Genomic DNA, 14,285 nt, shown 5'->3' with positions numbered 1-14,285 from the left:
ATAGGATTTAGAAAGCAATTAGTAATAAGTAGTTAAATACTTTTTGGAGAGAGTACTTTGCACAGTAATCTAATTACTCTGAAGATGTAATTAGTAAGTAGTAATGAATTACTTTCTTAAAGTAACTTACACAACACTGGGTGTAACCGACCTCCATCTTTATTATCAACTGAATGAATACATTACATGATTTGTGATAACCTTTTTTTTAAAAAAAAATGTTATTCTCATTCCTAATAAAGCCCTGAAACAACTGTGTGGTTTTATCATTTCCATTACAGGACAGACAAAACTAGAAAGGTATGGGAGGATGATACTAAGGATGAAATTCAGGTAACTGACTGGAAAGCTGTGTGAGAGGCCCTCGTATCTTGCCAGTAACTCTGCCTGGGAAATGCAATTAAAAATTTTACACCATATACATGTGACTCCAGCTCAAAGGCACAAGATAAACCGAAAGTTCTAGTCTCTGTAATAAATGTAAAGGGTCAGAGGTATAAAGTTCCAACCATTTTGGACAGGTGTTCTTACAAGTATTCACTACAGCTTGGACCAAAACCATGTCTTTTATGACAAAGCCATCAGCTGGTGTGCCTATGACAGCCACCAGAGGGCACTCTTCCAGAACAATCAAACAAACAATGATCTGGTACAGTGCCCTCTGGTGGCTGTTATAGGCACACAAGCTGATGGCTGTGATATTTTCGGTGTAAGTTAGGAATTCCCTTTTAATTCAAAAATTTAAATTTATTTATTAACCCTGCTGAATAATTAAATGTATATCCAACTTCTATATTTTGAGTTTGCTTTTGCTTTGGTGTAAACCCTGTTGTCAAACCCTGCAATATAAAATAAAAATAAAAGTGACCCTGGACCACAAAACCAGTCATAAGGGTCCATTTTTTGAAACTGAGATTTACACATCATCTAAAAGCTGAATAAGTAAGCTTTCCACTGATGTATGGTTTGTTAGGATAGGGCGAAATTTGGCAGAGAGATACAACTTGTTGAAAATCTGGAATCTGAGGGTGCAATCAATCAATCAATCAATCAATCAATAAATAAATAAATAAATACTGAGAAAAAAAAAATTAAATCACATTAAATTACCTTTAAAGTTGTCCAAATGAAGTTCTTAGCAATGCATATTACTAATTAATAATTAAGTTTTTATATATTTACGGTAGGAAATGTACAAAATATCTTAATGGAACATGAACTTTTCTTAATATCCTAATGATTTTTGGCATAAAAGAAAAATAGATAATTTTGACCCATACAATGTATTTTTACGTGTTGATACAAATATACCCATGCTGCTTAAGACTGGTTTTGTGGTCTAGGGTCACAAATAAGACTCTGAAAGTGCAGGGCTTACATTTATTTAAGAAAATAAAAATTAATTTATTTAAAAAATGATCTACCTTTTAATGGTTTAATATGGTATTGGTATATAATATGGTATACGGTATGGTATTGTTGTACTGATAAGATAAAGAATATATTTGTTTTTATTCTCTTTACGGGCTGTTTCTAAGTGTCATAGACTAACGCAAGCTCTCTGAGTCCTGTTAATACTTGACGTGTCCTTACTCAGGGAAGGGTGCGGAGCTTGCTCTTGGCTGATTTTACTGCACGCATCACACCGAATCGTACTATAAACCGATTCCTTTAGCAATACAGGTACACAAACACTGCTACTGAATCCACCAGTTTTAGCATTTTTCAACATTTGTTTTTGAGATGTATACATTTTAATTAAATGACAAGTTGAAGTTACAAGGTTGTCATCCAGTCACTAATTTGATGTCATTAGGTAGCACTTTTTCTAAATGTATGGCCCTCTCCAACATGGAGAGTACACTGTAAAAAAAAAAAAAAAAAAAAAAAAGAAAGTTGTTTCAACTTAAAGTAAGTGTTTTTGCTGCCTTAAAATTTTAAGTTTAGTCAACATGAAATGTTAAGCTTTACTACATGAAATCATAGATATTCGAGTTGAGTAAACGTAAAATTTTAAAGCAGCACGAACACTAAGTTGAAAACTTTTTTAAGTTTTTTTTTTTTTTTTTTTTTTTTTTTTTTTTACAGAGTACACAAACATATGTAACGATACGTGTCAAAATAGTTCATGTACATTTATTTGTTTATTTGCCAGGAAAATAAGAATCTAACTGCATATTACGTGTACTTCATATTTTTGTGTATATACATTTTGAACCAATGGCCAAAATTAAATTCATACCTTCATAAAATTTATGTAATTTAACCCTAAAAATGTAAAGACTATAAAGAGACATCAGAAAATGAATTATTATTTTTAACATGACTATTATTTTATTTTTAAATTATTGCATAAGTTTATTGAAAATAGAATGCTTGGTTGAGATGTTTCCTCCAGTTGAAGTACTTGCGATATGCATCTTCATCCTTGTCCAGCTGAAGCAGATATTTGGCTAGTGACTTTGCATCAGGGAAGTCTTTCACATGAATGAAGGACTCGGCAGGAACAAAGTTTTCATAGTTTCTTCTCGGAGGACCCAACACCACAGGGACGGTACCTGCCACGAGTGGCCCGTTTAACTTCTCAGTGATGTAGTCCTTGTGGACGGACTGCTCAAAGGAAAGGTCAAATCTGCAGCTAGCTATGGTCGGATAGTAGTCTTTATAATCCAGAAACCTTGTGTAAGCCTTCCCAAACAAAGTCATTTTGATGTATTTGCTTAATTCCTGGTAAAAACGGTTTCTTGTGCCGACACCAGTTGAGGGAGCGTTGTTACTTACGATCCAACACACCAGTTTGTCCTTTTTAGGAATTACAAAATCCTCATTAGGTTTTTTGCTGATGGCCAAGCGCATCCGTACAGGAATATCAGCGTCCTGTCTGAAGCTGAGAGTGAGGTTGAACAGATTTTCCAGACCTGGTATCCTTCTGGTGTTGGTTGGCGATTCTACATGAAACCAAATCCATTTCTGGAATGGAGGACGAGGAAATGGAGGAAGGTTGGACAGATCCCAACTGATGGCTTTGTGAAAAATAAGGACAGTGTCTGAATCACTCTAGAGTGATCTATTGTCTGTCAAATGACAACCGTCAATGTTGCAAAATGTTTTGCAGTCACTGAAATTAAATCTGTAATTTTCAGGCCAAACCCAATAGGTTTGTCTTTTTCTGCATCAGCAAGAGAACTGTTCATGCCATAGTAACTTTCAATGTATTGTTTGTCTTTATGTGGTGGAGCTGGATAGACATTTGGATATGAGGACCAGTAACAGAAGAATATCAGAGAGATGACACCTGTAAATGTCACAATAGCAGCCGGGGGCAGTGAAACTCCTTTAAAATTGGCAACTGACATTTTGTGATCTGAAGAGAATCATAAAAAAGATTGCTGAACCAGCAATAAAAAAAAAAAAAAAAAAAAAAAAAAAAAAGCTATTATTTCCGTAAAAAGGTATGTAGAATCAGAGACTAAAAGTGACTAAAAGTTACACTACAATGGTTTTATTTTTCAATTCCATTCAGGTGATATTTAGTTTTTTTTTTTTTTTTTTTTTTTTTTTTTTAACTAATTCATTCATGACATTACATTAAATAATATTTAATTAATTCAATTAGGGCTGCACAATTAATCAAATTTCTAATCATGATTACAACTACAGATGCCACAATTATGTAATCGTTCAAAGGCACAATTACAAAATAATAATAATAATAACAATAATAATAAATGAGTGCACTACAAGACAAAAACATCAAAAGACAAAATCCTGCTGCTGTCAGTCTTATTGTAATAAATCACAGTATCACTGAAAACATAATCCATAACATTTCAAATGCAAGCCCTGCTTTTTCATTTTAATAAAAATAAAAGTTTGATGCACATTCCAAAATGCAAACTACATGACATTCCTTTGAAAAAGAACAATTCTGTTGCATTTACACATTCAACAATGTGCTGTGTTCTCGAGTGGGGAAAAAAGGAATCAGGAACCAGGAAGTGCATGGTTTGTAAAGTAAATTCAGCACCAAATCTAGCACAATGATATACAATAAGATCAACAGTGAAACTGGAGCTCATAGAGAGTGAAGAAACTATTCTTCTGACAAACTGTAATGTTTGAGTTTGTCCTAAACGGCCTGAAAAAGCCTTGTCTGGATGTATGAAGCAGTTGTTCAAGTTTGAAGTTTAACACATTGCCAACATAACATTTAAAAATTGCCAGGTTTCTAACATGTTTCAATATGACTAGCATGTTGTTTTCATGTTGTTAACATGATTAGCATTTTGCTAGTCAGTTTTAGGCATGATTAGTACATAGTTTTAGTATGTTGCTAGCATGATTTAACACAGTTTAAACACTCTATGAGTCTTACTGTTCAAAAGTTTTGACCCCCTCAATGAAAGTCTATGGGACTTTTCATAGTTTTGGTCATCTGTTTTAATGAAAACCATAAGTCAGATCAGTTAGAAAAGTCTTACAGACTAAATTTTGGCTCAGAAGATGATGATGAAGCTTAAATAGCAGATCAGTAAGTTGGCTTTACTGGGCCAACTTAACAAAACTTCCACAAATAAAGCACACAGTACAGTGCTCTTAAAGGGACAGTTCATCCAAAAATGATCAATGATGTTAATAAAGTTTTTCACAAAATACTGCTTAACAAGGATTTGTGAAGGAGCATTTTTAAGACCTGCCAAAACCCCAGGCTAACAGCTACAGTACAGTAAACGTTAATCATTATCTGGAACATTGTTAAATCACTTACATTACAGTGTCTCTTTAGCAGACTCTTTTAATTGCAAAATAACCAAAAACAACAACAACAACAAAAAACTTTACCAGCCTTATCTTTTGATCTCTAAGCATCTAGATATTTTTTTAATTATTTTAATTTAGGTATTTCAATTGCTCACCTGTTTTGCTAACCTGCAAAAAGACAGAAATACAGAAACGTGATTTCAGGTTAAAGGTACAATATGTACATTTTCGCTGCTAGAGGTCACATTTTCAAAACAATAACAGTGTCATGATTTTGTCACCACTTCCTGTTAAACTCTTATTCTGTCAGCTAGCACTCAGCTTCCTGTTCCTGGTTTTGTAATTCCTCCTTTAATTATCCTCACTGGTTTCACCTGTCTCACTAACTATATAAGACAGTCTCCACTCTTACCTCTCTGCCAGATTGTCTCTTCTACTCATTGATGAACATTCCAGCCAGCTCCTGAATCTGATCCTTGAAGCCTGTGTGAACTTGATCCTGCCTGGAACCTGTTTTCTCTCTCTCTGCCTGAACCTCCATCAAGAGTCAGTAAGTTTGACTGTCTTTATCTACTGCTCTGGAAGCTGGATTGTCAGTTCATTGTGGATCTGGATTTGGATTGAGGAATTATTTGTTGTGGACCTTGGGACTGGGACAAAAGGATAAAGGAACTTGGATTGTGTTGTCTTCAGTACTGCTTGTTCTTACTCTTCTATTACTCCTCAGAACACCTTCTAGAACACTCTAGTGGACTCCTGTGTGGTGCAGTGGACTGTGTCTCTGCCTGTCACGTGGTAGACTGGGGTTCAATTCCCAAGCAGATCACCCCATCCACCTCATGAGACCACCTAAACCCTGTCAGCTATACTGATTCAGTGATCTACTTAGTTCCTGTTAGCACTCAGCTGGCAGTCTAGCCTCTGATCATCTTTACCTATCTCTGATTCATTGTCACCTCACTGTTGCCACCCCCTGGCCTGGAGAAGATTTGCTGGTATCCTGAGAACCTTAACATTAAGAAAACTGAAAATAAACTTTCTAAAACTTATCCACTTGTGTTTGTATTTTTGGGTCCAGTACAATATTTGGGTCCAATATCTTTACAAACAGAGGCAAAGCTGGATGACGCAATGACGGAACATGGAACGTTGGGAGATGTCGTTTTCACAAATCATGCTCATGGATGAGGTAATATATTACTTTTTTTTTAACTTACCTGTACATTTAATAAAAGTATTTTATGTCATCGTAATGAATTTTCTGCAAATAACATGAAATTTGATTCAATATTAGCCTTTTACTAATATGTGACTATTTGTCATGATTTGGCAGGTTAATGATGCGCATTTTACGTGTGTAAAACAGTCGTTCTAAAAGTAAATTTGAACGAACCCACCATATTTGCAAGTATGTCTAAATGTATTTGTGCGGCACATACTGTATTTAATTACATTACCATAGGTTTGCTATGGTAGTGTGTTTTCAGATATTTTATTACAAAAATCATACATATTGTGCCTTTTAAACAGTTTGCATTAAAAAAAAAAACTCTGGCATAATATCAAAAAGCTAGAACTCAAAAAGTATTAAAGATATCCTAATATCCTTGTAGATTTTGTTTCTTAAACAAAAAAGGAAAAAAAAAAAAAAGCTTGTTTCCTTCTGTCAAAACAATTGCATAGAACATACTAGTCTAAGTGCCAAAATATTCTTTTCACTACTCCGCATCCCTCTAATTCTAGAAGTATTACAGATATCTTAATAGTTTGCATTAAGATAATACATTTACAATTCCATTTACATTTATTCATTTAGCAGACACTTTTATCCAAAGCGACTTACAAGTGGGGAATACATCAAGCGATTTGTCAGAAAGAGGCAAAACGACTTAGGAAGTGCTCATAATACCATATAGCAGGCATTGTTCAGATAAGTACAAGCTAGAAGGGGAAAAGAGTAGAATAATTATTATTATTTATTTATTTTTTTTTAAATAGTTTCGAAAGAGATGAGTTTTCAGCAGTCGCTTGAAAGTTGTTAGGGAGTTGGTATTCCGGATAGCAGTGGGAAGATCATTCAGAATGTTCCATCTGGTTTGGGAACAAGAACACATGGCGAACTCCATGGACTACAACTAGGAATGGCTAGATCATTTTCCACCAAATATTCAACTTCCTTTCTCATGACAGCTCGCTTATTTGCATTAACATGGTAAGCATGTTGTTTGATAGGGGAAGAATTATTTACATTAATGCTGTAATACCGAAGTCTGTGTAGGTATATCACTAAAGAGAGTGGGAAAATTTTGAATTAACTGGATAATGTCCTGTCGTTGTGATTCAGATAAATGGGAGAGATGTGAAGGCAATTCTTTCAACATTTCTGAGTTGCTTAACCTGGCGCACTGTTGAGGGGCATTGCGCAACACAACACCGTCCTCCTCAGCACCACCAGATACTCGAACAGAAGATGTATCCGTACTAACTATTGCAACAGAAGAAACAACAGGTGTGGATGTTTGCTCAGTAGTTTTTCCTTGTGGATTTTCTCTAAGATGATATGCTTTTAACATGTTTATGTCAGGAGTACAAATGACATAATCTGTCTCACTCAATTTTTTCTGCACTATGTATGGGCCAGAAAAGCGGGCAGACAAAGCAGAACCTGGGACTGGTAATAGTACAAGCACCTGGTCACCAACCTGAAAAGAGCGCGGGACTGCCCTCGTGTCATATTGATGCTTCATGACAGCTGGAGGAAAACAAAATTAGAGGTTTTTCGTACTGCTTGGCGTGAATGTACCCTATCGTATAGAAAAGCATTAAAATCAGCAAGATCTGATTACTTTTCGACTCTTTTAGAAGATAACAAATATAGCCCTAGGTATTTATTCAATACAGTGGCTAAATTAACAAAAAATAAAGAACCAACAGACACTGACTATGCCCATCAGCATAGCAGTAATGACTTTATGAACTACTTTACTTCCAAGATCGATACTATTAGAGACAAAATTGTCACCATGCAGCCATCAATTACAGTATCACATCAGATAGTGCGCTATAGATCTCCTGGGGAACAATTCCACTCATTCTCTACTATAGGAGAGGAAGAATTGTATAAACTTGTTAAAGCATCTAAACCAACAACTTGTATGCTAGACCCTATTCCATCCAGGCTACTAAAAGACTTACTTCCAGATCTCATAGATCCTCTGCTAAATATTAATTCATCACTGTCATTAGGATATGTCCCCAAAACCTTCAAACTGGCTGCTATTAAGCCTCTCATTAAAAAAAATCACAACTTGACCCCAACAAATTAATTAATTACAGACCTATCTCGAATCTCCCATTTCTGTCAAAGATATTAAAGGTTGTATCCTCACAATTATCTTCCTTCCTACAGAAAAATGATATCTGTGAGGATTTCCAGTCAGGTTTTAGACCGTACCATAGTACTGAGACTACTCTTATTAGAGTTACAAATGATCTGCTCTTGTCATCCCATCGTGGTTGTATCTCTCTGTTACACAACATTCTCACAACATTCTCTTGAACAGACTTGAAAATTATGTTGGCATTAGTGGTAGTGCATTGGCATGGTTCAAATCGTACTTATCTGACCGCTATCAATTCGTGGCAGTAAATGAAAAGGTATCATATCAGTCACAAGTGCAGTATGGAGTACCACAAGGTTCAGTGCTAGGGCCATTACTTTTTACGCTTTACATGTTACCCTTGGGTGATATCATCAGGAAATATGGTGTTAGCGTTCACTGTTACGCTGATGATACTCAGCTCTATATTTCTTCGCGGCTTGCGGTGAAACATACCAATTTGAAAAACTAACGGATTGTGTAGTTGAGTTAAAAAATTGGATGACAAGTAATTTCTTATTGCTAAATTCTGAAAAAACAGAGATGTTAATTACTGGACCTACAACCTCAGCGTGCAATAACCTAAAACACTGTCTAATACTTGATGGCTGCTCTGTCAATTCTTCGTCATCAGTTAGGAACCTAGGTGTGCTATTTGATGGCAATCTTTCCTTTGAAAACCACATCTCTAGTGTTTGCAAAACTGCATTTTTCCATCTCAAAAATATATCTAAATTACGACCTATGCTCTCAATTAGATTATTGTAATGCTTTATTGGGTGGTTGTTCTGCTCGCTTAATAAACAAACTCCAGCTGGTCCAAAATGCAGCAGCTAGAGTTCTTACTAGAAGCAAAAAGTATGATCATATTAGCCCGGTTCTGTCAACACTGCACTGGCTCACTATTAAACATTGTGTAGATTTTAAAGTCTTGCTAATTACTTATAACGCCCTGAATGGTTTAGCTCCTCAGTACCTGAGTGAGCCCTTATCGCATTTTAGTCCCTCACGTCCGCTGCGTTCTCAAAACTCTGGCAATTTGATAATACCTAGAATATCAAAATCAACCGCGGACGGCAGATCATTTTCTTATTTAGCACCCAAACTTTGGAACAATCTACCCAACACTGTTCGGGATGCAGACAGACTCTGTCAGTTTAAATCTAGATTAAAGACCCATCTCTTTAACCTGGCTTACAAATAACACATTAAGACATTTCTATAATTCAAATCCTTTAAAGGATTGTTAGGCTGCATTAATTAGGTCAACCGGAACCGGGAACACTTCCCATAACACCCGATGTACTCAGTGCATCGTCAGAAGAATGGCATCTATGCTAATATTAGTCTGTTTCTTTCTTATTCCGAGGTCACCTTAACCACCAGATCCAGTCCGTATCCAGATCAGATGGTCACTACAGTCCCCCGGATCCAGTCCGTACCTAGAGTTGGGGTACTCGGACTCGTACTCGGACTCGAGTCCGGTCTCAAGTACAATTTTTAGGCGACTCGGACTTGTCACGGACTCGGATGCATTTTTACTCGGACTTGACTCGGACTCGAGCCTTTCGGACTCGGAAAACATCCCGAGTCCGTCCGAGTCCAGAGACAGTTGACGGAAATGTCACTGACTCAATGCATTATCATGAAAGTCTTCTCCAGTAGGTTACTTGAAAGCCGACGGGTTTATGTGTGCACACACTCAAAGCGCACTCACAGAACGCGCCTCTCAGTCAGTGTGCGAATACAGAGTTCTCTTTCGCTTTTAATAGGTTCTGTTATTGCTACACACATGCTCGTATTGAGACTATTCATGTAAATGAAGTCGGTTTTGTCTATCATTGCCAAATCATTGCCAAGAATAAAAGACACGCCTTCAATCGGAAGAGAAGGGCGAACACCGACCGACACAAAACCGGTAACTAACTCACACTGTAGATGTATTCGATCCAACGGCGCCTTTCAATACCCTGAACAAAAATACTAGAACCACAAAATGACTGTTAAGACAAGGGTAAAGCATTGGCAACGACGAACGAGTAAGCCACCCCAGTATCCCTATACAACTGAATTTCCCGCTGATCTTCGGGTTTACCAGACAACGAAATTAACCCCTTCATCAAGAACGGCTCATAGTTAGGATCAGCACAATCCTCACCAGGTAACACACTAGTTACATCAGAAATGGAATTTACAAACCCCACACTTCTAGGTGGCAGTTGCTGTTTGCGCTTTAGCGCGAGACAATCTGCAATTACATGCCCTTGTTTATGGCAGTAAAAACATTCTCTTACCTCCTTAGGTCGCGGAGAAACAGGCTTAACACGGGGAGGCTGAGACTGAGCTGACTAGAACAGAAGTATTTTCCTCGGAACGTGCTGGGACAAACACGTTTTTGTGCGTGAGCACAAACTCATCCGCAAGCACCGCTGCTTGCGATAGCGAAACTACTTTCTGTTCATTCAGGTATACAACAACGCGTTCAGGCAAACAATCCTTAAATTCTTCCAACAGAATTAATTCTCTTAATGAATTAAAGTCCGTTACCTTACTTGTACTACACCATTTATCGAAGAGAATGCCTTTCTCTCGCGCAAACTCAACGAATGTCTGACTAGGAAGTTTTTTGTGATTTCTGAACCCGTCTGTATGCTTCAGGTACAAGCTCGTAAGCACGGAGGATGGCAGATTTCATGGCAAGATCTCATATTGCAAGCTCTCCTCTAAGGACAACATTGAACAGACCTCTTGGGCCTTGCCAACATTTTGCATTGGAGAAGAAGGGACCTGTCACGAATCTGGTCGGTGACTTGCGGTCCACTCACCACCAGATGTCGCTCTCACCCTGTCACATCACTCAGACTGTTGCACCACACCCCGGACTACATTCCCCGTCATTCAGCGCGCTGACTGGGTCAACACCTGTGACCAATCAGCGGCACTATAAAAGCCCCGGTCTTTCCCCTTGCAATTCACGGAGTATTGTGATTTGTATTGTTGTATTTACCATTGTTATCCTAGTTCCTTGTTCCTAGTTCTCGTCTTCCCCGTGTATAGCTTTCTCGCCTGGCCATCTCGTCTCGACTGTCTCGCCGCCTGCCTATTGGACTATCGCTTGTTTCTTGGATTATTCTCTACGTCTTGCCTTTGTCACACCTGTTTGCTACTGTTTTGACCCTGCCTGTTCAACCATGTTTTTGTCTCGTCCTTTAAATAAAAGCTAGCAAATGGATCCGCTCGCCTCTCGTCTCACTCACACCGTTACAGGACCACACATCTTTCGGCCAAGGTAAGGAAGATGCAATACGCTCGAAAGCGCTAAAATATGTATCTACCTCCGTCTCTCTAAATGGAGGCACTAAAGCGATATGTTTGCTAACATTGAAGGTGGTTGAGCCATTCGTGCTGCTGCATTCTGAAACATTTGTAGAGGTTTGATGTGCATGAAGGAAGACCGACTAGAATAGATTTAGATTTTTAGTTTTAATAAACATTTGTTGTGTAAACTTCATTTTTAAGGTTCAGTCCCAGAGATATGGGGATCCCAGTGTGTCAGTGGTCAAAAACCAAATGTGTGACTTTGCATATTAATGATACTTGATGTATTTAAAGAATGTATAAAGAACAACTAATCTTGAAACTAGAAATGGAGGTGGTTTCTCTATATAAGAACAATTTTATACAACATGCCTCTCTGAATGCCAAAAATTTTATTTTTTTCTTTTCTTTTGGAATCTTCCGTTTGGTTTAATTTTGCCCTCACTTTGGTGTCTCTCTTCCCAAATTTAGATAAACACATTCCAACTCTGTCACGATACGCTGCCTCAGGAACACGCTGGAGACGCGGAGTAAACAGTACTTTAAATGAGAAACAAGATAATCCACAGCAAAGGCTTGAGATGACATACACGTAACAACAAGTAGACTCGACAAATGAAGACAGCGCAAACAGGAACTGAAATACATGAGGTAATCAGGTAACACGAGGTGCATGGGATAATCAATTAAAGGAGAAGTCCACTTCCAGAACAACAATTTACAAATAATTTACTCACCCCCTTGTCATCCAAGATGTTCATGTCTTTCTGTCTTCAGTCGTGAAGAAATTATGGTTTTTGAGGAAACCATTTCAGGATTTTTCTCCATATAATGGACTTCATTGGTGCCCCGATTTTGAACTTCCAAATGTAGTTTAAATGCAGCATCAAAGGGCTCTAAACGATCCCAGCCGAGGAAGAAGGGTCTTATCTAGTGAAACGATCCGTCATTTTTTTTCGAAAAATAAAAAATTGTATACTTTAAGCACAAAAGCTTGTGTAGCACAGGCTCTGGGATGGGTGTCCACGTCCACAGCTTTATAAACAAATTCAGCAAACTGAATAGAAATTAACCATAAATATCTACAATGTTTTCAACAGATGATCACAAGATAAATGGCTGCTACAAGTTTGTTGTGTGAAGTTCCACTTAAAGCAACTAACTGAATTTAACTGTCTTAAAATGTTACCATAAGGAAGTGTAACCCTTATTTTTTTTTGCTGCGAAAGTGCCAGTCTCTTCAGTGTGTATATCACCAGGGTGATAGTTCACATCTTTCCTTAAACAGAAGCATTGCCATAGCAGTGTGAACAGCAGAGCACGCACACCTACAGCTTGCTTTCCTTTCCCTTTTCCCAGGTGCACTCTTCCTTAAAGGGGCAAAGGCACAAACAGACTAACTAACAGATAGTTGAGGTCGAAAGTTTACATACACCTTGCAGAATCTGCAAAATGTTAATTGTTTTACCAAAATAAGAGGGGTCATATGTTATTTTTTATTTAGTACTGATCTGAATAAGATATTTCACAGGGTCATATAAAAATGACCCTGTTCTAAAGTTTACATACGCTTGATTCTTAATACTGTGTTGTTACCTGAATTATCCACAGCTGTGTTTGTTTTTTTTTTTCTGTATTTTTTCTGCATTTTTGTGTATTTGAACCCTTTTGCATAAATGACTGATTTTGAGATCTATCTTTTCACACGTCTTTTCTTATTTTGCCTAAATATCATATTTCTTTCATTTAGTACTGCCCCTCAAAATCTACAGAAGATACTTACATGTTTCTAAGAAAACAAAATAAGTTACATTTACCCTGATCTTCAAATTCAAAAAGTTTTCACCCCCCCGGCTCTTAATGCATTGTGTTTCCTTCTGGAGCGTCAGTGAGTGTTTGAACCTTCTGTAATAGTTGCATATGAGTCCCTCAGTTGTCCTCATTGTTGGAAAGGGTTCAAATACACAAAAACGGAAAAACCAGAGAATCCGCGATATTATCGAGGTCAGCAACACAATGTGGATTTTGCACTTTTATGTTTTTGAAAATGTTGTAGATTTATGTAACAAATGAGAATCAATAAAATTATTGACTATATTTTGAGATAAAAACCCTATAAATGTTTTTCCGTTTTGTTGAAAGTAATAAAAGCAACAGTTCTTTAATAACAGAGGAATATGTAAAAATATAGGCCACACATTCAGAGCTGCAATATTTATACTATCGGAGTGTCTACTTATACTAACTGCAGATAGCCCAAGGCTATTTACACTCCACCCACAAACATCAGGCAGCAGTGGCGTAGTTACTAAGGGGTGTGATGGTACCTTTACACGACGACAACAGAACCTCTTGCCGAACTCCTATTCCTATCACATATTAAATTGGAACAGCATTTATTTTCAATAAAAGTGAAGGAAATATTGGAAAAGTGGAAATAAAGTGCCTCACGGGTATTTAATAATAAAGTGTTTATCGGGTAGGGTTGGGGTAGGTATAGGGAAGCTTTTATTGTCCTAATAAGGTGGCACCCATTTAACAATTTTAATCAAAATGCCAATTTAGATTCAACATGTTATTATTGCTTATTGATTTAGAATGTACTGCAGTAATGAGGTGCAAATATTTGCCACTAGCTATTAGCATTTAGTATAAATAGCATCTACTATTTACACTTGTTGCAAAGAAAATATTGCTATTTACATAGTTTAAATGAAATGTATTGCTATTTGCACTTAGTGTTATTTGCACTTACTCTATCACTCTTTGCACCTAGTGCAAACAGCTGCTGCCTTAAAATACATTTTTGGAACTTAATACAGTCAA

The 14,285-nt window shown here is 37.1% G+C and overlaps 1 long non-coding RNA gene and 1 pseudogene across 1 annotated transcript; one reads left to right on the top strand and one right to left on the bottom strand.

The window, feature by feature from the left end:
- Positions 1-2,358: 2,358 nt before the first annotated feature.
- On the bottom strand, positions 2,359-4,741 carry LOC127161110 (4-galactosyl-N-acetylglucosaminide 3-alpha-L-fucosyltransferase 9-like; annotated as a pseudogene).
- A 4,848-nt stretch (positions 4,742-9,589) lies between these two features.
- On the top strand, positions 9,590-11,364 carry LOC127161109 (uncharacterized). Its single transcript, XR_007826939.1, has 3 exons — positions 9,590-10,302; positions 10,444-10,607; positions 10,800-11,364. It is a non-coding gene; the product is annotated as an uncharacterized LOC127161109 (long non-coding RNA).
- The last annotated feature ends 2,921 nt before the right edge of the window (positions 11,365-14,285 follow it).

The sequence above is a fragment of the Labeo rohita genome, unplaced genomic scaffold, assembly GCF_022985175.1.
Source record: "Labeo rohita strain BAU-BD-2019 unplaced genomic scaffold, IGBB_LRoh.1.0 scaffold_548, whole genome shotgun sequence".
NCBI classification, from domain to species: domain Eukaryota; kingdom Metazoa; phylum Chordata; class Actinopteri; order Cypriniformes; family Cyprinidae; genus Labeo; species Labeo rohita.
This window is presented reverse-complemented; position numbering and strand designations above follow the sequence as displayed.